The sequence below is a fragment of the Arachis hypogaea genome, chromosome 3 (genome assembly GCF_003086295.3).
Source record: "Arachis hypogaea cultivar Tifrunner chromosome 3, arahy.Tifrunner.gnm2.J5K5, whole genome shotgun sequence".
NCBI classification, from domain to species: Eukaryota; Viridiplantae; Streptophyta; class Magnoliopsida; order Fabales; family Fabaceae; genus Arachis; species Arachis hypogaea.
The window spans coordinates 30492603-30516828 of record NC_092038.1 but is presented as its reverse complement, the minus strand read 5'-3'; the positions used below and the strand labels follow the sequence as shown (position 1 = coordinate 30516828).

The following is a 24226-nucleotide window of genomic DNA, read 5'->3' as shown; positions in this document are numbered from 1 at the left end:
ACCTACTTTGATGCTTGAAAGTTTTGAAAGTGTATTAACTTGATTGTTCTCTTCCCATGTCATATGTCAGAGACTTCTTGGAATTTGGCAAACATAGCTAGAGTCTTCTCTAGGTAGTGCTTTATTTTGGGATCCTTGGCCTAGTAATCACTATTTATTTGTGAAGTCACTACATGCGAGTTACTAAAAGCTATTACTTTCAAAGTGCCTGTTTCTCCTGCAAGCCAGAGTCCGATGAGCATGGCCTCGTACCCTTCTTGGTTATTCAAGACTTTGAAGTTGACTTGAATGACAGTTCCAACCAACTTTCTCCTCATTCTACAAGATTATCCCTATACTACTGTCGACATTGTTAGATGATTCTTCGATGCAAATGCTCTAAGTGGTCAGACTTTCACTACCGTGGTCTCTTCTGTACTCTGCTAAAAAGTTGGTCAGTTATTGGGATTTGATTGTAGTCCCTGAATCATACTTTAAGTTAAACTCAAAAAGTACTACAACCCATTGTAGAATGCTTCCTGCTACATCTATCTTCTACATGATATTTTCATGGGTTAGTTAGTTCTGAACTTTATTGTGTGAGCTTGGACGTAAGTTGCAGCTTTCTAAAAGCTAAAACTAGTGCATTAATCAAACTTCTCAATTCTTTAATAGTTCAACTCAACTCCATAAAGTGTTTTGCTTGTGAAGTACACTAGTTGCTAACATGTTTCATCTTCACAAATTAAGGCTGATGCTACAACCTTTTCTACTATGTCTAGGTATAGGACGAGTTCCTCATCGACCTCAAGTCGGGTAAGGATGGGTGTTTGAGAGAGAAATTTCTTAAACTACTGAAAAACTCGTTAACATTCTTCCGTCCATGAAAAGTCATGTTCCTTTCTAAGAATTAAAAATAGGGGTAACAACTTCAGTATTGATCCAACCAAAAAGAATGAAAGTATTGTCAATCTTATATTTAATCATTGGACCTCCTTCAAGTAGGTCATAATCTTCGCGTTTTGATTGCATGACACTTGTTGGGATTAGCCTCGATTCCTCATGGGTTAGCATGAATTTGAGAAATTTTTCAACTTTCACTATGAAGGTGCATTTGGCTAGGTTGAGTCTCATCCCATGCTATTATATGGTTTGAAAACCTTCATTAAGGTCGGACATTAGAGGTCATTCATCCCTTCTTTTTTACTGACATGTCATCTACACAAAGTTTCATGAGATTTCCGAGATGAGGTATTAGTTATTGGTAGGTGGCTACCACATTCTTTAATCCAAAGGGTATAATATGTAATAATAATTTTCACTTGGGTGATGAACGAAGTCTTATCTTGCTCAAAATCATACATTAAAATTTAATTGTATCTCGGGTAAGCATCTATAAAAGATAGAAATTAGTATCCTGGCACTAAATCCACCAAGGCATTAATGTTTGGTAACGGGTAGGGATCTTTATGAAAAGTTTTATTGAAGTCAGTATAGTCGATACACATCCTCCACTTACCATTCTCCTTCTTTACTAGTACCATGTTGGCCAACCATAATAGGTACTTGACTTCCTTGATGAACCCATCCTCTAATAATTCTTGGACTCGCTCTTCCATGACTTGGGCTCTTTCTGGATTGAGCTTTTGTCATATTTGTTGTATTAGTCAAGATCTTGAATACACATCTAATTTATGGCTCATGAGGTTGGGCTAAATACCTTGCATATTGAATGTCTTCTAGGAAAAAAGGCAGGTGTCCTTTTTTAGTAGGCTGATGAGATCCTTATTCAATTTTTCCTCAATTTTTTCCCTAACGTTGGTTATTTTTCTAACTCCATTGCCTATCTGGACTTCTTTAATTTTCCTTCTGGTTGTGGCTCCTACTCTTCCTTAACTCAAAGACTTTAAAGTTCTATGGTGTTGACTTTTTTACTTGCATGACTGCTTTTTAAGTTAAAACTTTAATTATAGCATTTACATCCCAGCTTCTAGTATCCATAAATGGTGGCTATCCAACCTTCGTCAGAAACTTCATGCATAGGTGGAGAGTGGATACTGATAAACTCCAATTTTGTGGTTTATCATATGCGTAATTTAGGAAATTTTATCAATTTTTCCCACATTTATTCAATGAAATAGCATGGTTTTGTGATTCTCCCTTAATTTATGCTTAAGTGTGAAAAGATGCTTTTTAGGCTTTAAAATAGCTAAATTTAATTCACTTTAATTCCATTCGATGCATTGATATATTTGTTAAGTGATTTCAGGATTAGAAAGCAAAGATTGGGTTGAAGGAATGAAGAAAAGCATGTAAAGTGGGAGAACTCATGAAGAAATGAAGGAATCACAAAGTTGTCAAGTCTGGCCTCTTTCTACTCAATCGATCATAACTTGAGCTACAGAGGTCTAAATGAGGCTGTTCCAATTGTGTTGGAAAGCTAACATCTGGGACTTCAAAATGATATAAATTTTGCCATAGTTCCCTGGCGTTCAGAGAGGCGTATGCGTCCTCCACGCGCATGCGTGGGTGGATCAACGTGACTCATTAAAGACAACTCATGGCCAGCGATTTCTGAAGCATTTTGGGCCCAATCCAACTCATTTCTGATGCTATTGAACCCAAGGATTGAAGGAGAATGAACTAAGTAGCCATAGTTTAGTTTTGCATCATTTTGTAGGTAGAATTCTAGAGAGAAAAGATATCCCTTCTCTCTAGAATTTAGGGTAGTTTAGGTCAAATTCTCTTGAATCCAACTTTTGAGTCTTGTTTTAATTTTGCTTTCCCTTTTAATTTCTTATTATTACATCTTTGATCTTCTAGTTTTACTTGTTAATTTCTCATTTTGCTCTCTTTTATGTTGATGAACCATTGTTGGATCTTGATTTCTTCTAATGCAATTTTATGTATCCATGTCTTCTTTTATATTTATCTTCATTGCTATTGTTGATTTCTTGCTCATGATGGTTATGGATCTTGTTAATTCTTGAAGCTTGTTATGTTTACTTCTATTGCACTCTAGGTGTTTGATGAAATATTTTCTCTAGTTTTTTAGTAGTTTTCTTTACTCTTGGCCTAGGCTAAGAGAATTGAGTGACCTTGAGTCATTGGGTTTCATTGAATTGGTGATTTGAGAACCCTATGTGGTCAATTTGATAACCATTGACACTAGCCTACTACTAAGTCAATTAGTAGCTAGGTTAGGACTTATGGATTGATGTTGATTAAGCCATTTGACGTACCTCAAGCTTAGGAGTAGATATTACGTACTTAAAGCTTTTGGAGGTAGACTGAATGAGTTTGGTTCCTCATAATTGTCAATATATAGTTCGTAGACAAGGATGGTGATCTCAATTACATATGTCTAGCCAAGAGTTCCATCCTTTATTTTATTAGTTCTTGTTGTTTACTTTCTTGCTTTTATATTTCCTTGCCAATTATAAATTAAACCCCCTTTGATCTTCATAGCTAACAATTGAGCACTTCATTGCAATTCCTTGTGAGAGGACCCGAGGTTTGAATACTTTGGTAAATTTTTATTTGGGATTTGTTACTTGTGACAACCAAATTTTTTATTGGGAGGATTGTTTTTTGGTTTAGAACTATACTTGCAACGAGGTTTTATTTGTGAAATTGTATAACAAATGATAATTTCTTCTTCATCAAAATGGTGCCGTTGCTGGGGAATTGCAATGGTGTTATGTTATTGGCTGTTGTGAATATGTGAAATGTTTGCCTTTTACTTGTTTGTTAGTTTTTGTTAGTTTTAGGACCTTTTTGCTTGTTTTGTTAGCTTTTGTTTTTATTTGCTATTATGAATTCTCACCCTCACTTTGGCTATGAGTTTGGCTCAAATTATGTTGTAGGAAATGGGAACTTCAATGAAGATGAGCATCAAGGATGGAATGATCAAAGATGGGAGGAGCTTCAAGGGATTGATCAACCTTCTTAGCAACAATCTCCTCCGAAAACTCATAGGTATAATCCCACTCCTGATGCATATCAATCTGGTGTGTGTGATGATCCTTATTGTAGTTGTCAATCATAATCACCACCACCCTATGCTTATGAACCACCTCCTCAACATAATTTTGAACCACTATACTCACAAGCCCCTTATTACTAAACACCTCTATATGACCCTAACCCATATCTACCATACCAACCACCTTATGAGCCATATGAACCATATGAAGGACCACTCCAATTTCACCACCAATACCCTCAAGAACCACCACCTCACTATTCTTACCAAGATGAACCACCTCCCATGTATGATAACTTTCAACCACAAAATGAATTTTTCTTTCCACCACAACCCTCCATGGAGGAACACCCATATCCATTCATCCAAGAGCAATATGATCCTACTTATGTTGGTCAAGTGGAACAAGAGCCAATGGATTGCTTCAAGGAAACAATGGACCAGCCTCAAGCAATCATCCATCAAAAAGAGCAAGGTGAAGCCCAAAAGATGTATGAAGATATCATGGCTAAACTTGCCAACATTACGGCCACCTTGGAATCATGGGACTCATGCAACAAGCAAAGCATCTCCACGGATGAATGTAGAGAATCAACCGAAGAGCGGAGCATGGAGTGTGTCGTGAAACAAGTGGAAGAGAAAGAAATTGTTAATGAAGAAGAAGTGGTTGAAGACCTAGGCAAAGTTGAACAAGAGGTGGATTTCAAGCTTGAGAACAGTTCCACACCAAGTGATGTTGTTGAAGATTTTATGGAAGTTGTTGAACCTTCTTCCATTGAACTTGAAATTGATGTTGAGGAGGATAATGCGCAACCTCCAAGGCATAGTATGAGTGATGAAAGATTAGAATAGGTTGATCAAGAGATGGATTCAATCATTGATAATTTCTTATCTATAATTGAATCCTCTCCCCTTGGGCTTGAAATTGAGATCAAAGAAGAAGATACACAACCTCCCATACCCTTGGTAAGCAATGAAGAAGAGCTTAAATTGGAAGGAAGCTACCAAGAGGAAGATGTTGAAATTGAGGAAGCTTGTGAAGAGGTGGAGATAATCAAAGAAGAGCACAAGGGAGTGGAACTTGCAAGACCATTGGAGACACCCATTCCTGAGTCACCATCCAACACAATATTCAAGTGGGTAAAATTCCTATCCCTAAGCTTTACTTTCTCACTTAAATATGGTTTGCTTGAGACGGATAGGCAACTTAGAGCTCTTTGTGGGGTTAAGAGCAAAAGAAAATTGATTAGTGGGTGGAAATGCCAATCAAGGTCCCTTATGGTTAGAAACTCAAGGTCTAAGTGCAATGGTTGGTATAGTCCTCAATTGAAATGGTCTAGGAACATGCTTTGGTGTTTACTTGAGAATTCGAATCACTTGCCACCCAAATGGAATTGTCTTGATCAACTTGAAGATGGGTGTGGAAACAAAATTTGGGATCCGAGTATATATGAGGATCAATTTTGGGAGCCCTTAGCTTGTGTGGAACTTCATCAAGGCTCGGTGTCATGGATTTTGAAATTTGGAGCTTACTTGAAGTCCAAGCATTGGTGGAAGTTCAAGGATGAATACAAGCATAAACCACCTTGACAAGGAGCTTCCCAAGTGTCCAACTTAAGGACTTAAACTAAAAGTGCTAGGTGGGAGACACCCCACCATGGTAAACTCTTTCCACTCTCTTGTATATATAATCAATGAATGAATTGAGTTGCCATTGTAGATAGTTTTTTCTTATTTTCTATACTCTTATGCATTTTGTTTTTATTGATAGGTTGTTTGTTACTTTCATGCTTTGATTAGAATAGTTGTTGTTAGATTGTATTTTGCTTGAAGTGTAAGTTTTGTTTGTTTTGTATTTGAAAATTTTTCAAAAACCAAAAAGATTTTTTGTTGAATTGTAATTTTGACTATATTAGAATGTTTATAGGTTAGGAGAGTGTTCTGTTTCTGTTCTTATCTTTAAAAAAAAAGAGACATCCACGCACAAGCTTGCTATACGCGTACGCGTCGGCGTGGTTTCACAACTCCTGGTACTAAAACCCGAGAGTTGTGCCCACTTTGTGCCCATTTTGTGCCAAAGGTACAGCGGTGACCCACGCGTAAGCGTGGGCGACGCTTACGCGTCGACGCGCTGTTTTTCCCTGTTTCTGCCCTGTTTTCTATTCCCTTATTCTCTTCTTTTCTTTCTTCTTTCTTCTTCCTTTTTTACTTTCTTCTTCTCACTCTCTTCAAACTTCCACTTCTTATTCTTCTTATTTTTCATTCTCCTTTAGCATGTTGCATTTGTTCATTTTCATTCATTGCATTTTTAATTTTATTTTTGTAACTTGTTTTTCCTTTCTTTTCTATGTTCTTATTTTAATAATGGTGTTGAACTCTTATACTCAATTGTTGAGAATCTCTTGTATTATTTTAGTGCTCTGTGACTTGTTGCATTTATTGTGATATTTGATATACACACAAGATTAGTGCTTTAGTCCTTCCTAACTCATTATTCTTTGTTTTTACGCTTCATTATCATTGAGTTAGGATAGGATCAAATGCTCTCATGCTTACGAATAATCTTGTTTGTGTCAGTTCCTATTTAAACTTGATGCTCATAAGTGTTCTTCATGCTTTAACTTTGTTCTTGCATCAAGTACTAGTTAATATGCCTTTGCTCACATTGTTTTCTCACCTACATGCGTAGCTAACATGTAGTGAGAACCTTACTCTTATTTGGCATTGGCCCCCCTATGTTTTATTGCTTTGATATCTTTGTTGTAGGCTTAATTTTCTGTCTTTTTCTTTCCTTTTAGGTTGGCCACCAAGAAGAAAAGGAATGGAAAGGCTTCTAAATGGGGCAACAAACAAGTTCATACGCACAATCCTTTGTGGAAGCTCCACAGTTGTAGCAACCCGTCCACATTGCTTTTCTTTGCACGCACCGAAGACGGTGCAAATTTTTAAGTGTGGGGAGGTCGTCTGACCGATCTCCATGGGTAACAATTTCTTTCTTTCAACACCAATTCTTAATTTTCTTTGTTAGTTAGTTGTTGCATTGCATGATAGGTTGCATGTTAGTTAGAATTTGTACATATTTTACCACTTCTTTTTATGTTAGGACTACTTGGTTTGGGTGATGACTTCTTTTCCAAGAAACTATCTATAGGGCACTCTACCAATTTGAAAAAATTTTGTTGGACTTGCTTGAAGAATTTATTCTGGAACATGGTTTTCGAGCTAAGAACACAAGCTTGTAAGTTTTGAGCCTAATTGTGTGGTTACATCTTATAACCACTTATTTTCATTCTTGTGTGTATTATTCTCCTTCTATAATTGTAATCTTTGATTTGTTTGATTCCATATGTCTATTATTCCATGAATACATGCATTTATATGATTGAGGCCATCATTTCATTTAGCTCACTTGCCCAAATAGCCTATCTTTCATCAACCATTGTTAGCCAATTTTGAGCCTATTGAATCCATTTTGATCTTAATTATAGCACATCACTACCGCTAAGTGAAAAATAATAAATGTCTTTAATTTGGATCTTTGATTAGCTTAGACTAGTGATAGTGTTTATCATTTGGGTATGAAAAACTTGGGACATTGGTTGAGGTAAAAGTGTAATTTTTAATTTTGTTGAAGATTTTGGAAATTGGGTACATATTCATGCATTAAATGTGTAAACCATATGCATTGATACGTTTGTATGTACTTCGTTGTGAAAAAAAATGTGAAAAAAATGTAGAAAAAAATATAAAAATAAAAGAAACAAAACTATATATATATATATATATATATATATATATATATATATATATATATATATATAAAATGCAATAAAAAGGGGATAAAAATGCCCCAAAGTAAAGTAACAATAACAATGCATATGGAATGTGAATTAAAGAGAATGCATGAGTATATGAAAAAGTGGGAATCATGGGTACCTAGGTATTGTATTAGAATTATATAGATTGTTATATGTGTTTGGTGAGATCTTAGGTTAATCAAAGATTCAAATTTCAAGCTCACTTGACCATATACATCCCTACCTTTACCCTAACCCCATTACAACCTATGAATAAGTCCTCATGATGAATGTATGCATGCATTGAATAATTATTGATTGTTAGATGAAAAACAAATCATGGAAAGCATGATTAGAAGAGAATTGAGTGATCGACCCTATACGCTAGAGCGACTAGAGCGGATACACTTCCGATGAAGGTTCGATGCTCAATTCCTTGTTCCCGGTTTTCATGAGCTTTCTTCTTGCAAGTCTATTTGAACTTCATTTTGATATATTTGAATTGGTGGGATTCATGAATCATCATACTATCTATGCCCTACTTGTTTATATATGTTCTTGGAGATTGATTCATTTTCAACCAAGTAGGTAGAATCACTTTGCATTTAGTTGTATTCATATAGATAGGTTCATATAGTTTCATTGCATTGAATAAATGTTCATACCCTTTTTCTTGTCCTTCTTTATTCTTAGCATGAGGACATGCTTAGTTTAAGTGTGGGGAGGTTTGATAAACCCCAATTTTACGGTTTATCTTGTGCGTAATTTAGGAGATTTTATCAACTTTCCCCATATTTATTCAATGAAATAGCATGGTTTTGTGATTCTCCCTTACTTTGTGCTTAAGTGTGAAAACATGCTTTTAGGCTTTAAAATAGCTAAATTTAATTTACTTTAATTCCATTCAATGCCTTGATATATTTGTTAAGTGATTTCAGGATTAGAAGGCAAAGATTGGGTTGAAGGAATGAAGAAAAGCATGCAAAGTGGGAGAACTCATGAAGAAATGAAGGAATTGCAAAGCTGTCAAGCCTGACATCTTCCTACTCAATCGATCATAACTTGAGCTACAGAGGTCCAAATGAGGCAGTTTCAGTTGTGTTGGAAAGCTAACATTCGGGAATTCAAAATGATATAAAATTTATCATAGTTTCCTGGCGTTCAAGGAGGCGTACGCGTCCTCCATGCGCACGCGTGGGTGGATCAGCATGACTCATTAAAGACAACTCGTGGCCAGTGACTTTTGAAGAATTTTGGGCCCAATCCAACTCATTTCTGATGCAATTGAACCCAAGGATTGAAGGAGAATGAACCAAGTAAGCATAATTTAGTTTTGCATCATGTTGTAGGTAGAATTCTAGAGAGAGAAGCTATCCATTCTCTCTAGAATTTAGAGTAGTTTAGGTCAAATTCTCTTAGATCCAACTTTTGAGTCTTGTTTTAATTTAGCTTTCCCTTTTAATCTCTTGTTATTACATCTTTGATCTTCTAGTTTTAGTTGTTAATTTCTCATTTTGCTCTCTTTTATGTTGATGAACTTTTGTTGGTCTTGATTTCTTCTAATGCAATTTTATGTTTCCATGTCTTCTTTTATGTTTATCTTCATTGGTATTGCTAATTTCTTGCTCATGATGGTTATGGATCTTGTTAATTCTTGCATTTTGTGATGTTTACTTCTATTGCACTCTAGGTGTTTGATGAAATGTTTTCTCTAGTTTTTGAGTAGTTTCCTTTACTTTTGGCCTAGGCTAAGGGAATTGAGTGACCTTGAGTCATTGGGTCTCATTGAATTGATGATTTGAGAACCCTATGTAGTCAATTTGATAACCATTGACACTAGCCTACTACTAAGTCAATTAGTAGCTAGGGTAGGACTTATGGATTGATGTTGATCAAGCCATTTGACGTACCTCAAGCTTAGGAGTAGATATTACGTACTTAAAGCTTTTGGAGTTAGACTGAATGAGTTTGGTTCCTCATAATTGTCAATATATAGTTCGTAGACAATGATGGTGATCTCAATTACCTATGTCTAGCCAAGAGTTTCGTCCTTTATTTTATTAGTTCTTCTTGTTTACTTTCTTGCTTTTATATTTCCTTGCCAATTATAAATCAAACCCCCTTTGATCTTCATAGTCAATAATTGAGCACTTCATTACAATTCCTTGTGAGACGACCTGAGGTTTGAATACTTCGGTAAATTTTCATTTGGGGTTTGTTACTTGTGACAACCAAATTTTTTATTGCGAGGATTATTTATTGGTTTAGAACTATACTTGCAACGAGGTTTTATTTGTGAAATTCTATAACTAACGACAATTTCTTCTTCATCAGATAGCACTGCAGCTACTTAATTCAATGTTGTTCGACCTATTAGTGCAATGTAGGGAGATAGTGTTTCTACCATGATGTGGTCAACGTTGATTGTGTAAGATTTGGGACTTTTGTTGAAGGTGGTACAAAGGATTATGTACCCAAGAGGTTCAATAGGAGTTTTTCCTAGTCTAAATAGGATGTCTGGGTATGCTTTTAACTCTTTTTCTTCTAACCTAAGCTTGTCAAAGGTAGGTTTGTAGAGGATGTCTACAAAACACCCTTGGTCAACTAATGTCTTGTGGAGGTTGACATTGGCCAGGACTATTGTCATCACTACAAGGTCACTGTGACCAGGGACTACTCCTTTGACATCTTTTCAGGTGAAAGTTATAATGGAGAGATTTTGTTTTGTACTAGTTTTCCCAATTTGGTAGACTTATTTGAAAAATATTTTTAGACAACTTAGTTGTGCCACCTCCAATAAATCTTCCTGCAATGATGCGAACATGTCATTCTAGGGTCCTTATGTGATCAGTCGATCTTTCTTTGCCTCAGGCTCTCCTTTCCTCTTATTGTTTGACAATTTTGTAGCAAGGTACTTTTCTAACTTGTCTTCTTTAGCCAATTTTTAATCACATTCTTCATATCATAGCACTCATTGGTAGAATAGTCATAAATCCAATGGTATGTAATACTCCATCTGACTTCCTCCCTTCTTATTTCTAATTGACCAAGGCGGTGGTATCTTTTCGATGTTGCATATTTTTCTGTAGACATCTACCAGGGATACACGTAGTGGTGTGTGAGAGTGATACCTTCGAGGTTGATCGAAATTTTGTCCTTCTTTTTGTTTTGGTCTTTATCTTTGTCCCTGAATTGATAATATTCTCCCGACCTTGTTTGGGCCTCCTGATTTAAGCAATCTTTTCTATATTGATATACTTCTTAACTTTTTTCCTGTATCTCAGCTAAAGAAGTTGGGTTCCTCTTTGAGATTGACTATGAGAATAGGTCATTTCTAAGGCCATTGACTAACCACATGATGCCTGCATCCATTAGCAGACTCTGAATTTCTAGGCGTGCTTTGTTAAATCTTTCCACGTATGCCCTCAAATATTCTCCTGTTTCTTGCTTTACCTAAAGTAAACTCGGGGCATGCTTTGTCTCGTCTTTTTGGATTGAAAAGCGAGTAAAAAAAATTTAGCTAACTCATCGAAACAAGTTATCGACCTTGGGGGAAGGTTGTCAAACCACCTTGCCATTGCCCTAGTTAGGGTTCTAGGGAAGGCCTTGCATTGAGTCGCGTCAAAAGCCTCGACCAAGTACATATGACTTCTAAAATTACTAAAATGATTCCGTGGGTCTGTCGATGTGTTATAGAGATCCATGTCCAGTCTATTGAAGTTCCTGAGGACCTTTACACGCATGATCTCCACGAAAAATAGGTCATCACATCCAAAGTAGGTCATGTGCCCATCATCCCAAGCTCCTCTTCCTTTCAGCTCGACTTTTAATCTTCTTATTTTGTCTTCTATGTCTCTTCTTATACATAGCTCTCGGTAGAATTTTGATTCCCTACTCCTTCTAGGATGTGCACTTGGGAATTCACTCTGTATCCACCTCATTCCTTTTATTTTTTGAGGAATTATGGGGAACAGATTACGCCTAATCGTCATTGCAGTGGTCACTTCTTTATCTAGAGTCGGACGCGGTGCATCCATCTTGATGTTTATCATCCACCATTATCAAGGGTTAAGCTCCAAGTCCTTGGCAATAACACCAATGTTCTAAGACGTACCTGAAATGGATTGTAAGTAATTAATCTTTGTGAAAGAGGTTAGAGATGGTGGTGAATTTGTTTGGGATGACTTTATGTCAACTCCATCACAATAGATGGGGATACTTGTAAAGGACTCCAATGTCAAAGTCAGCAAGATTTAAATAAGCTATGTTTAGAATGAGTTGAGAAATACTTAAATTTGATGGGTATTTATAAAGGATGTGATGACTTGGTCATTATTTATAGAGATCAATTTCGGAGTTAATTAGTGGTTTATTCCCTTACTACATGTGATGTTAAACCACGTTGCATAGATATTCCCATGTAGATAATAGCCGAAGTAGTGGAAAGGGAGATATGACTTGCTCTTACAAGTCAGGTCAGGTTCAGGGCTTGGTACCCATGGCCCGAGTAGGTCGGGTAGACTAACTCGTGGTGTTCTTGGATCAATCTTCTTTGGTTTTGGGTTGATATTGGTAGGTCCAACAAGGAGGTCAATCTTTTTTGGGACATGGCTTAAAACTTTTGGATCATAATATGAACATATTGCATGTCGCTAATCCTTAATGATATATATCGGATATTGTTGTTGCTGATTTTGTGGAGCTTGATGCTATTTAAGCTTAATCTTTGGTAAATTGAGGGATTGAGGTTCAAAACCAAGTTAGGGTTTGAATTAGCTTGAAATTTACTGCTCATTAGCTAACTAGGATGAGATTAGATGAGATTCAAGTGCTTAATTAAGGTATTCAGAGTTCAGACGTGCCGGTGAGATTACTTGTGCAACAAGCACGCCCAAAATTCTGAGATTGAGTAAATCCTTTCTTTGGATTTTTGGAACATTATGTACCCTTTGTAGTAAAAGTTTGACAAACTGAAATTAAGCGTCCAAAATTGGTTAGGAAGTGATTTGTACGGGTAAAATAGACTTTTTACCCTTGCGCATTCTCTGTACCAGTTTCTCTATTTAATTATTGTGCTTGTAGATCGTAGTTATCAGTTGTAAACGTATTTACTTATTTTTATACTCATTCCAAGCTATGCAATTGATTTCAAGTCTATAACTACAAAGTACAAACACATTAAGAAAGAAAAAGGGAAAAAGAAACTAATTCATTACAAACATCAAAATTCAAATCATAACATAATTGAATCAATTTTAACATTAACTTAGTACCTTTTATTCAAATACAGCTCCATTATACACTTATGGTCCAATAATATATGTCGTTTTGTATTCAACACTTTGTCTAACCATGCAAAATTAGTTTGGGAATGTTTAAATCTTGCTTAACTTATACCCGTATTCTTTGATTATAGTATACTAACTTATGCACTAAGCATTTAATAACTCTCAAGTTAAATACTTAAATTAGCCTAAACATTTTAACTACTCTCGAGTCAACGTTTTTCAATCAGTGTGCTTTTGTCAAGAGTGAATAATAAGCTCAAGTTGTCCAACTTCATGTGATATCACAAACAAATTGAAAATTCCGAAAACAACCATATTATGCCTTCACAGTTCAATGGTTCCATTATATACTACTGCAATCAGATGAAGTTTTCATTAGATTCAAGAAAAAAATCACGGTTACCAACAATAACAACATTAGAAGCAAGAGACGTTTTAAACTTTTAACTTTGGTAATTAAGAGTAGGATAAATATAACTTCACAGAAGAATTGTCACGAACATAAATCATCTAACATCATACTTAATTATCTATAGACAAATCAGTCATACCACCAATAAGATCGTCAAGTGAGAAATCCTTCCACTTCCCTGAATTTTCGGAAGATGATGGAGCCATTTGCAAGGGACTCTCTGAAAGGGCTTTTTCCAACTGTTTAACAAGTTCACCTTCTTCGGATTGGACATCCAAATCCCATATCTTGAAAATATTCTCAGACATGTCCTCCACATCATAAGCAGAAGAATCCAGATTAATTCTGAAATCAAAGGTTTCATTCTCCTTTGAGTCTTCATTATAAGTTGGCGAAAGGGATTTCCATGAAGACTTAAAGATTGCAAAGTCACTCTCTCTTCACTATCTAGATTCTCATTGGCACTACTTTCTGCAGCTAGAGTAAGTGGGTTAACATCAGAAGTCGAAGAAGGCTCCAATGAATGGTTCACATGATAAGTTGACGATTTCTGATTAATTTCAACAGCAGAGGGGGGAATTTCAGTGTCTTCTATACCAGTGTAAAAAGATTGAGGTTGGGAACTGATAATTTCTAATAAAGCATTTTTCACATGGATCCAACTACTTTCGGGAACATTAAGATCTTCAGTTAGGCAGGAATCAATCCAAGCAAGATCTTCTGGAGAAACAACTTCATTCTGTTGTGAATATGCAGAATTGAAAACACCAGAAGAAATTGATACCTCACTCTGTGCATCTTCAACATCCATAACTACAAGTTCATGCAGACAAATGTAAGCAAAAGGAAGAAAGCACTGTATTGTGAATACATGAAAGCCATGGCAACCGAATATGATAACATGATTCATAAATATGGCAATCTCAATCTAAATAACATTATAATAACTACTTATAGCATTAGGTTAAACATAACATCTTATCCCAATAGCAAGAAAGATTAGAGTAGTTCTGGTTTCATGTTTCACTTCTGATCGAGTAATTTAGCAGGTAAGTCCAAACAACAAACATCACCATATATCAACTTGCATAGAGTTTGTGAAAAATCAGTTTGTGGATAACAACGCCGTCCATCCTAGCATGCAAGTTTTGGTTTTACAAGAATTGAATTGACATTTTATAAGCAAAGAAAATAAGGCTATACCTATATGACAATAAAATTCAAAAAGGGAAATAAAATTTATCACAAGATGAAAGTAGTAGAAAAAATGTGTTATTTAAATCTAGAGCTTCAAAAGGGCAAAGTAAAACAGTAAATTGTGTTACCAACAGATAGCTACAGAAAAATTTCAGCATTAGCAGTAAGACAGAATGATAATTTTACTTCTTAGAAGCAACAAAAAAGGGCAATGATTTTAAGACATGGCAAACAGCGATCAAGAACAAAATGAAGCCCAGGGTTGTATCGCAAATGCTGTAACTAATTGGATTATAATCTGGATTTTGGTGTTTCTGCGTATTTTCTTCCTCCTGCTAGTATTTATTCTATTCTGTTAGACACACCAATCCATATTTTCGAACGAAAGTAAGACGAAAAAGAAAAACACAATAAGACGTTAAACCCTAATTTATGAATTGGAACGACATTTACACAAAATTTTGCATTGGGTGCTCCACAGGATAAAAGGCACAAAGCATACAATAAAATAATAAATTCAAATTTCAAGAATGTCAGAATATTTTCTGCATTGATATTTTAGAATGAATCAAACTTAAAACAACTTCTAGAAGAAAATCAGAGAACGGAGATATCAATGAAGGAGGAGAAGAGAGGAGTTACCGGCTATGAGATGACGACTGAGTGGGGTGCCGATACGGCAGGCGGTCTTCCTGTACCGGAGTCACTGCCGGCAGAGAACGAAAAGGTGGCGCCGCGGGTCCCGGTGGTGCTGCCGCAGGCTATCCTAGAAGCCTCACCAGGGACGAGAAGCGGTTTCGTTGTGAGTGAAGAAGAGAAATTATTTTAAACTTGAACCGAAAGATTGCTGTGCAGTTTGTACAAACCGATTTGGAGACACAACAATTACGCACACACAGATGAAGGAGGAATGGTTAGAGAACTGGAGCTTCGTTACCAGGGCGGACTAAGTCCGATCTTTTGGGGAGCAACGTTTAGTGGTTTATTAAGAGCAATGCTAGGGGCCAGCAATTTTTGTGATTGTTAGCCATCAACTAGCCATCAATGATGATTTGATGGTGTGAGATTGGTGTGAAATTTCATTCAATGGCTCACCTTTCTCTGCTGGTTACATGCTGGCCAAAATTCAATAAAACTGCTGGTCCCCTAGACTTTTCCGTTTATTAAAATATTTCAACGATAAATATTTCAGAAATTAATTTAACAATGCCACCGTCGGCTCATTTTTTTAGGAAGGGATGGTTTTGAGGCATTGGAACGAAGATTGGACACTCGCTGTCATATTTATTGGTTTAAAAATTGGTATTGTTGTAAATAATTAAATAAATAAAGGAGATATAAATATAAAATAAGAAAGTATAAATAAGAAATTATAGTATTATTATTCACTACAATTACTATCACAATATAATTAATATATTAATATTGTAGTATAAGAAAGAGAGAATAGTATAAGAGAGAGAAGAGATTGTTGTTATTGCTTGTACGAAGGTGAAACTATATTTTACTATTTATAGAAGTTACATGCTTACTTTTTCAAAACCTCTTTAATGTATAAGAGAGAGAAGAGATTGTTGTTATTGTTGTTATTACATGCTTACCTTTTGGAGAAATATGCTTTGTTCTATCACCTTTGATATATCCACCTTTAAGTTGAGTAATGCATGCTGTATTATCTTCAAACAGGACAGTTGGAGCTATCTTATGATCAATCAGCCCACATGATGACAGAATATATTGAATCAGACTCCTCAGCCAAAAACACTCGCGACTAGCTTCATGAATCGCTAGTATTTCAGCATGATTAGAGGATGTTGCTATTATCATCTGTTTCGTGGACCTCCATGATATACCTGTACCACCATATGTGAACAGGTATCCTGTTTGAGATCTCCCTTTATGTGGATCAAACAAGTAGCCAGTATCTGCATAGCCAACTAGTTGTGACTTGGATCCATAGGGATAAAACAATCCCATATTAACCGTTTCATGAAGATATTGAAAGATTTGTTTGATTCCACTCCAATGTCTTCTGGTTGGAGAGGAACTATATCTTGCTAGTAAATTCACAGCAAATGATATATCGGATCGTGTATTATTAGCAAGATACATTAGCGGTCCAATAGCACAAAGATATAGTACTTCAGGACCAGGGATATCTTCATTCTCTTCTTTAGGACGGTATTGATCCTTTTCCACATCCAAAGATCTTACGATCATTGGGGTACTCAAGGGATGTGACTTATCCATATAAAATCTTTTCAAGATCTTTTCTGTGTATGTCGTTTGATGAATAAAGATCCCATTTTTGTATGTTCGATCTGCAAGCCGAGACAAAATTTAGTCTTTCCAAGATCTTTCATCTCAAATTCTTCTTTTAGAGTTTTTATAATTGTTGGAATCTCTTCAGGAGTTCCAATGATATTTAAATCATCAACGTACACAGCAATTATAATAAACCCAAATGCAGATTTCTTTATGAAAACACATGGATAGATATCATCATTCTTGAATCCATTTTTGGCCAGATACTCAGTAAGATGATTATACCACATTCATCCAGATTGCTTTAGACCATATAAAGATCTTTGCAATTTGACTTAGTATAGCCCTTGCGAATATTCATTGGATGGTTTAGATATCTTTAATCCTTCAGGGACTTTCATATAGATATCACGATCTAATGAGCCGTAAATAGGCTGTTACCACATCCATTAAATGCATATGCAGTTGCAGATAAACTGGTAAAATAATGCAATGTTATCACATCCACTATAGGAGAATACGTTTCTTCATAATCTATACCGGGTCTTTATGAAAAACCTTGTGCCACAAGTCGGGCTTTGTAGCGCACAACTTCGTTTTTCTCATTTCGTTTTCTCACAAATACCCATCTGTATCCAACATGTTTTTCATCTTCTGGTGTACGGACTACAGGTCCAAAGATTTCACGTTTTGCAAGTGAGTCTAACTCAGCCTTCATGGCTTTTTTCCATTTTGGCCAATCATTCCTTTGTCGACATTCTTCGACTGATCTTGGCTCAAGATCTTTTCTTTCATGCATGATATTTAATGCCACATTATATGCAAATATTTCATTGATAATTGTCTTATTTTGGTCTCATTTCTCTCCTGTAAAGACATAATTTATTGAGATCTCGTTATTTTCAAAATTTTCAGGTAACTGAACGTCTTCTGGCGTTATATCAGAATTTTGGACAACTGCAGGTGTCTTTACAATGTCTTTTTCAACAGGAATAGTATTTACCTCTTTTTTCTTTCGAGGATTTCTATTTTTGGAACCAACAGGCCTGCCACGCTTCTGGCATGTATTTGCTTTAGTGGCTATTTTTTCCAACTGGGACATCAATTCGAATTGGAAAATTTTCCGCCCTGCCATGCTTCTGGCGTGAATTTGCTTTAGCGGCTAGTACTGGGACATTAATTCGAATTGGGGCATTTTCTAGTGGTATATAAGATTTGGTTATCCTCTTTGTATCGAAAAATGCATCAGGCAATTCATTTGCTATTCTTTGTAAATGTATAATCTTTTGAACTTCTAGTTCACATTGCCCTGATCGAGGATCTAAATGCATCAACGATGATGCATTCCAATTAAGTTCCTTTTAAGGAAGCCTATTCTCTCCCCCTAATGTTGGAAATTTTGATTCATCAAAATAACAATCCGCAAACCGAGATTTAAATACATCTCCAGTTTGTATCTCAAGATACCTCACTATAGAGGGAGAATCATATCCAACATATATCCCCAATTTTATTTGGGGTCCCATTTTGGTGCGATTAGGTGGTGCAATGGGAACATATATCGCACACCCAAATATTATTAAATGGGAAACATTTGGCTGCTGGCCAAATGCTAATTGCATAGGAGAGAACTGATGGTAACTCGTTGGCCTCAAACGAATAAGTGCTACGGCATGTAAAATAGCATACCCCCTAACCGAGGTTGGGAGATTTGTTCTCATAAGTAAGGGTCTAGCAATTAATTGGAGGCGTTTAATAAGTGATTCTACTAACTCATTTTGTGTGTGAACATAAGCTACTGGATGTTCAACACTTATTCCATTAGCCATACAATAAGCATCACAATCTTGGGAAGTAAATTCACCAGCATTATCAAGACGAATTGCTTTGATTGAATTTTCTAAAAATTGTGCTTTTAATCGAATAATTTGAGCCAGTAATCTCGCAAACTCCAGGTTGCGAGAAGATAATAAGCACACATGTGACCATCTCGAAGATGCGTCTATCAGGACCATAAAATATCTAAAAGATCCACATGGTGGATGAATAGGTCCACATATATCACCTTGAATCCTTTCTAGGAATTCAGGGGACTCAAATCTAATCTTTACTGATGATGACCTTAAAATTAACTTCCCTTGAGAACATGCAGCACAACAAAATTCACTAGATTTAAGAATCTTCTGGTTCTTTAGTGAATGTCCATGGGAGTTTTTAATAATTCTTCGCATCATGGTTGCTCCCGGATGACCCAATCTATCATGCCAAGTTATGAATTCATTTGGGCTAGTAAACTTCTGGTTTACAATGGCATGTGATTCAATTGCACTAATCTTGGTATAATACAATCCAGATGAAAGTGAGGGTAACTTTTCTAATATAAACTTCTTATTTGAATCATGAAATGTGATACATAAATACTCATGATTTTCCTCATTCATTGTCTCAACATGATATCCATTTTGGCGAATATCTTTGAAACTCAACAAGTTTCTCAGAGTCTTGGTAGATAATAGTGCATTATTTATTACAAATTTTGTTCCTTCGGGAAACAAAATTATAGCTCTTCCGGAGCCTTCTATCATATTGTCCGAGCCAATAATAGTATTAACATACTTTTCTTTTGGCATAAGATGGGTAAAATATATAGTACTTTTAAGAATAGTGTGCGAACTTGCACTATCCACAAGACAAATATCTTCAGGATATGTCCTTGCCATTTTTTTTCAAAATAAATAATAAAATGAGTAGAAGTACGTACACAGTAAAATTATTCACATGAATACTTAACAAACACATACATATATCAAACTATTCCATCATTGATCAAATAGCCAATATTTCCTTCAGAATTCTTAAAGAAATTAGATACATCATAATGAGTGGTAGAATTTTCATCATTTGAAACAAAATTTGTTTCATTTTCTTTGTCATCCTTTTTTTTAAGGATGCTTGATAAAGATCAACTAGGTGCCTTGGGGTACGACAGGTACGTGACCAATGGCCCTTTTTACGGAAGCATTTATCCTTAATTAATCTATTTTGCCCATTGTTCCTTTCTTTATCCCACTTTTGGTGAGATCCTTTCTTGTGAACATAATTCATTTTCCTTTCATAATTTTTCTTGCTACCAAAGCCTTGTCATTTACCTCTTCTGAGGTTATGATTTGTCGCATTTGCTTCAGGAAATGGGGCGGCGCCAGCTGGGTGCACTTCATGATTTCTTAAGAGCAACTTATTGTTGCGTTCAGCAACAAGAAAGCAAGAAATTAACTCAAAATATTTTTAAATTCTTTTTCTCGATTGCTACTGCAGGAGCACATTCGAGGTATGGAAGGTCGAGAAAGTTTTCTCTAACATATCGGGTTTGAGAAAGTATCACATGATTGTACCTTTCTTCAAGGTCTTTAATTTCCACAGATCTGCAGGATCTTTTAATGTGGGATATTCATTTTTCAATCATACGTCAAGATGACGACAAAGAAAAATTACGGCTTTGGCTTTATTCTTCTGGGATGTATTATTTTCAGCCTTAATGGTATCTTCAAGATCCATTAAATCAAGATGGATTTTAACATCTATATCCATGATAAATAATTATTTCGAAATATATCAAGAGCATTAAATTTAAGATGAGAGAGATTCAACATAATGAAAATTTATTACCTGGAATCTTCCTAAAATTTCGTTAGAGTTTCGTGCTGATAACGTGTTGTAAAACAACTTAATAAATAAAGAAGATGTAAATATAAAAAAAGAAAGTATATATAAGAAACTCTAGTATTACTATTCACTACAATTACTATCACAATATAATTAATATATTAATATTTTAGTATAAGAAAGAGAGAATAATATAAGAGAGAGAAGAGATTGTTGTTATTGCTTGTACAAAGGTGAAACTATATTTCACTATTTATAGAGGTTACATGCTTGCTTTTTCAAAACCTCTTTAATGCCATTCACTTTAGAGAATGTGAACCGCCCACAATGAATGGGCATCCACGTTACAATCTTATCACAACAGGTATTAAAATTTTAGTTTTTATTTTTAAAATTTTAGTATTTCTAAAAAATAAGAGAAAGGAAGCTAAAATTTTTTAGAACAAAGGCTAAAATTTTAATAATATTTTATACCTAAAATCTCATTTCAATTAATTAATTTTAATTTTACTCTTTGAATAAATTAGATTAGAATTTTATTCTTATTTCAATTTTTATTTTTTACTTTACACCAAATTCAATACGGAGACTTATTTCAATCTCAGTCTCTCAATTTTTGTCTTTCAATTTCTGTCTCTCTTCCAAACACTACCTTAAATACTAGACAAGAATTGGTGTAGTGTTCTAATATTGGATGTTACGTTGTTTTGCAAAATTTTGGAGCGGTAGAATTTGCTCGGACAGATTGCGATAACAGATTTTTTTTAATTTATCAGGAGGATGGATTATTTTTTAAATATTTATAAATATAATACACAAAAGACGTATTGTATTATTTGAATATTAAAGTTACAATATACAAAAGGAGTATTAATAATACACGGAAACATATTGTAATTTTTATTAAAAAACTATAACTAGAATACTATAAAAGGAGAAACGGATCTCTTAGATTGATTGGGAGTGTGAGAATGTTTTATTTTTTTGAATGTAACTATAAAAATAGAGAGAGGTATTAGTTTAAAAATATATTATAATGGTTAAATATTTTTTCAAATATATGAGGATGTGAGTTTTGTATGTTTCATTTATGTGATGTTATTTTTTTTGCAATAACATATGAGAAATTTAAGAGTATGTTTTGTCAATGTGTTGATAATCAAGTATTAAAGATACCAGAGTTACAAATATTTTTTATAAACAGCCTATATTAATATTTGGTAGTTTCGTTCAATTTTAAATAATGTATGTGGTAGACGAAGCAAGTATGCAAGGGATATTTTTGATCTACCAACAAACACTGGCACAAGTGTTCGTTATCAAGTTATATGTTGAGTTTGAAGAATTAGTTGAGGTTGATTTACCTGAGCCTAATATCGATCGGACAGTTTATAGCAGTAAAAGCGAAGAGGAATTTGAGAGCACTTATTGACGATCGGATTCTTGCTAGTAAAGAATTTTATAAATATAATCGCGTTGTAAGTATAGTTTCTAAACCAACGGAGAATCCTTTCGTGCAAAAGTTTTGGTTGTCACAAGTAACAAACCCAGTAAAATTTATAAACCGAAGTATTCAAACCTCGGGTCGTCTTCTCAAGAATTGCAGGGAGGTGTGTTTTATTATTGGTTATGGAAAACAGTATTTTTGGGTTTTTGAAAGGTTTGAACAAGAGAAATAAATTTCAGTAATTAATAAATCAATAGTTAAGAAAACTATTGGCAAGGTATGAAAATTAGAAGTCCTATCCTAGTTATCCTTATCAGATGTGATGAGAATTGCTCGTTGCTCCCACTTAGTCAACCCCTAACTATGAAGGTAAGTCAAGTGGATAAATCAATATGAATCCTCAAGTCCTAGTCAATTCCCAAAGAAAGACTAGAGTTAGTTGAATTCAAGTCAATTAGCAACTTCCAATTATCAATCAACAAAAGAGTTTGACAACTCAAGAGTCTCTAATTACTCAACCGAAGCCAAGAATATAGAAAGCTAAATAAAAATCATAAATATAAATACCTCAAATTGTATTAAATAGAGAAATCAAATTAAACATGAGAATTCATAAATCAAGTAATAGAATAAATAAAAATAGAAGAGAAAACAAAGTAAAGGAACATTGAACTTGGAATGAAGAAAAGTAGCCTAATCGTAATAGAAATCCTAAATCATAATCCTAATCCTAAATCCTAAGAGAGAGGAGAGAGCCTCTCTCTCTAAAAACTACATCCAATCCTAAAATTGTGAATTGTGAGCCTCGTTGATGAATGGATGCATTCCCCCACTTTATAGCCTCTAATCTGTGTTTTCTGGGCAAAAAATTGAGTAAAAAACAGCCCAGAAATAGTTCGTACAGGTCGCTGCAAAGTCACGCAGAAGCGTCGTCCACGCGTTAGCGTGGATTAGGTTTTTGCCAGGTCACGCGTCCGCGTGATCCTTGCATTCACGTTGTCTTGCTTCAGGGAAGTGATAAACCACTATTTTATGGTTTATATTGTATTTAATTGCGTGGTTTTATCAAGCTTTTCACCCACTTATTCATATGATTTGCATGATTTTACAATTCCTTCCTAGTTTAGTTCTATGATTGAAAGCATGCTTCTTTGGTCTTAATTTAGCTAATCTTAATCCTCTCCTATTACCATTCGATGCCTTGATCTATGTGTTAAGTGTTTCAGGCTTCATAGGGCAGGAATGGCTTAGAGAATAAAGAGGAAGCATGCAAAAATGGAAGGAACACAAGGAATTGAGGAGATGACCAGCGAGAAGTCACGCGGTCGCATGGCTCACGCGACCGCGTGAAATGGAAGAAATCAGAGTGACGTGATCGTGTGCCTGACGCGACCGCGCGGATTAGAAGCTGCACGAACGACGCGAATGCGTGGACGACGCGCACGCGTGATACGAAAAACGCTGAGTGACGCGATCGCGTGGACGACGCGGACGCGTGACGTGCGCGATCTGTAGAATTACAAAAGTCGTTGGCAGAGATTCTGGGCCGCATTTCAACCAAGTTTTCGGCCCAGAAACACAGATTAAAGTCAGGGAACATGCAGAGACTCAACATGCTTTCATAATTCACTTTTTAGGATTTAGATGTAGCTTTTAGGGAGAGAGGTTCTCTCCTCTCTCTTAGGATTTTAGGATTAGGATTTTTAGAAATTAGGAATATTACTTCTTCATCACAGGTTCAAGGTTCCTTAATTTATGTTTCGTTTCTACTTTTAGATACTCTAATACTTTTATCTGTTAATTACTTATGTTGCCCATTTGATTCATAAATCTTTCCATGTTGGATTTAATTTTATATTTAATTACAATTGAGGTATTTTCAGATCTATGATTTTCATTTAGCTTTTTATATTCTTGGCTTTAATTGATTAACTAGAAGCTCTTGAGTTATCAACTATTCATGATTGATTGTTATGTCGGCTAATTAACCGGAATTCCACTAACTCTAGTCTTTCCTTAGGATTTGGCTAGGACTTGGGAAATATAACCAATTGGTTCACTTGACTTTCCCTTGCTTACGCAAAGGTTAACTAAGTGGGATTAACTTCCATTCTCATAGGAGTAACTGGGATAAGACTTCCGAATTTTCATATCTTGCCAAGAGTTTATTTTATAGTTAATTATTTATTTTAT

The 24226-nt window shown here is 35.2% G+C and overlaps 1 pseudogene; it reads right to left on the bottom strand.

Annotated features, from left to right (window-relative positions):
• Positions 1 to 13482: 13482 nt before the first annotated feature.
• Positions 13483 to 15566, bottom strand: LOC112790109 (uncharacterized; annotated as a pseudogene).
• Between the last annotated feature and the right edge of the window lie 8660 nt (positions 15567 to 24226).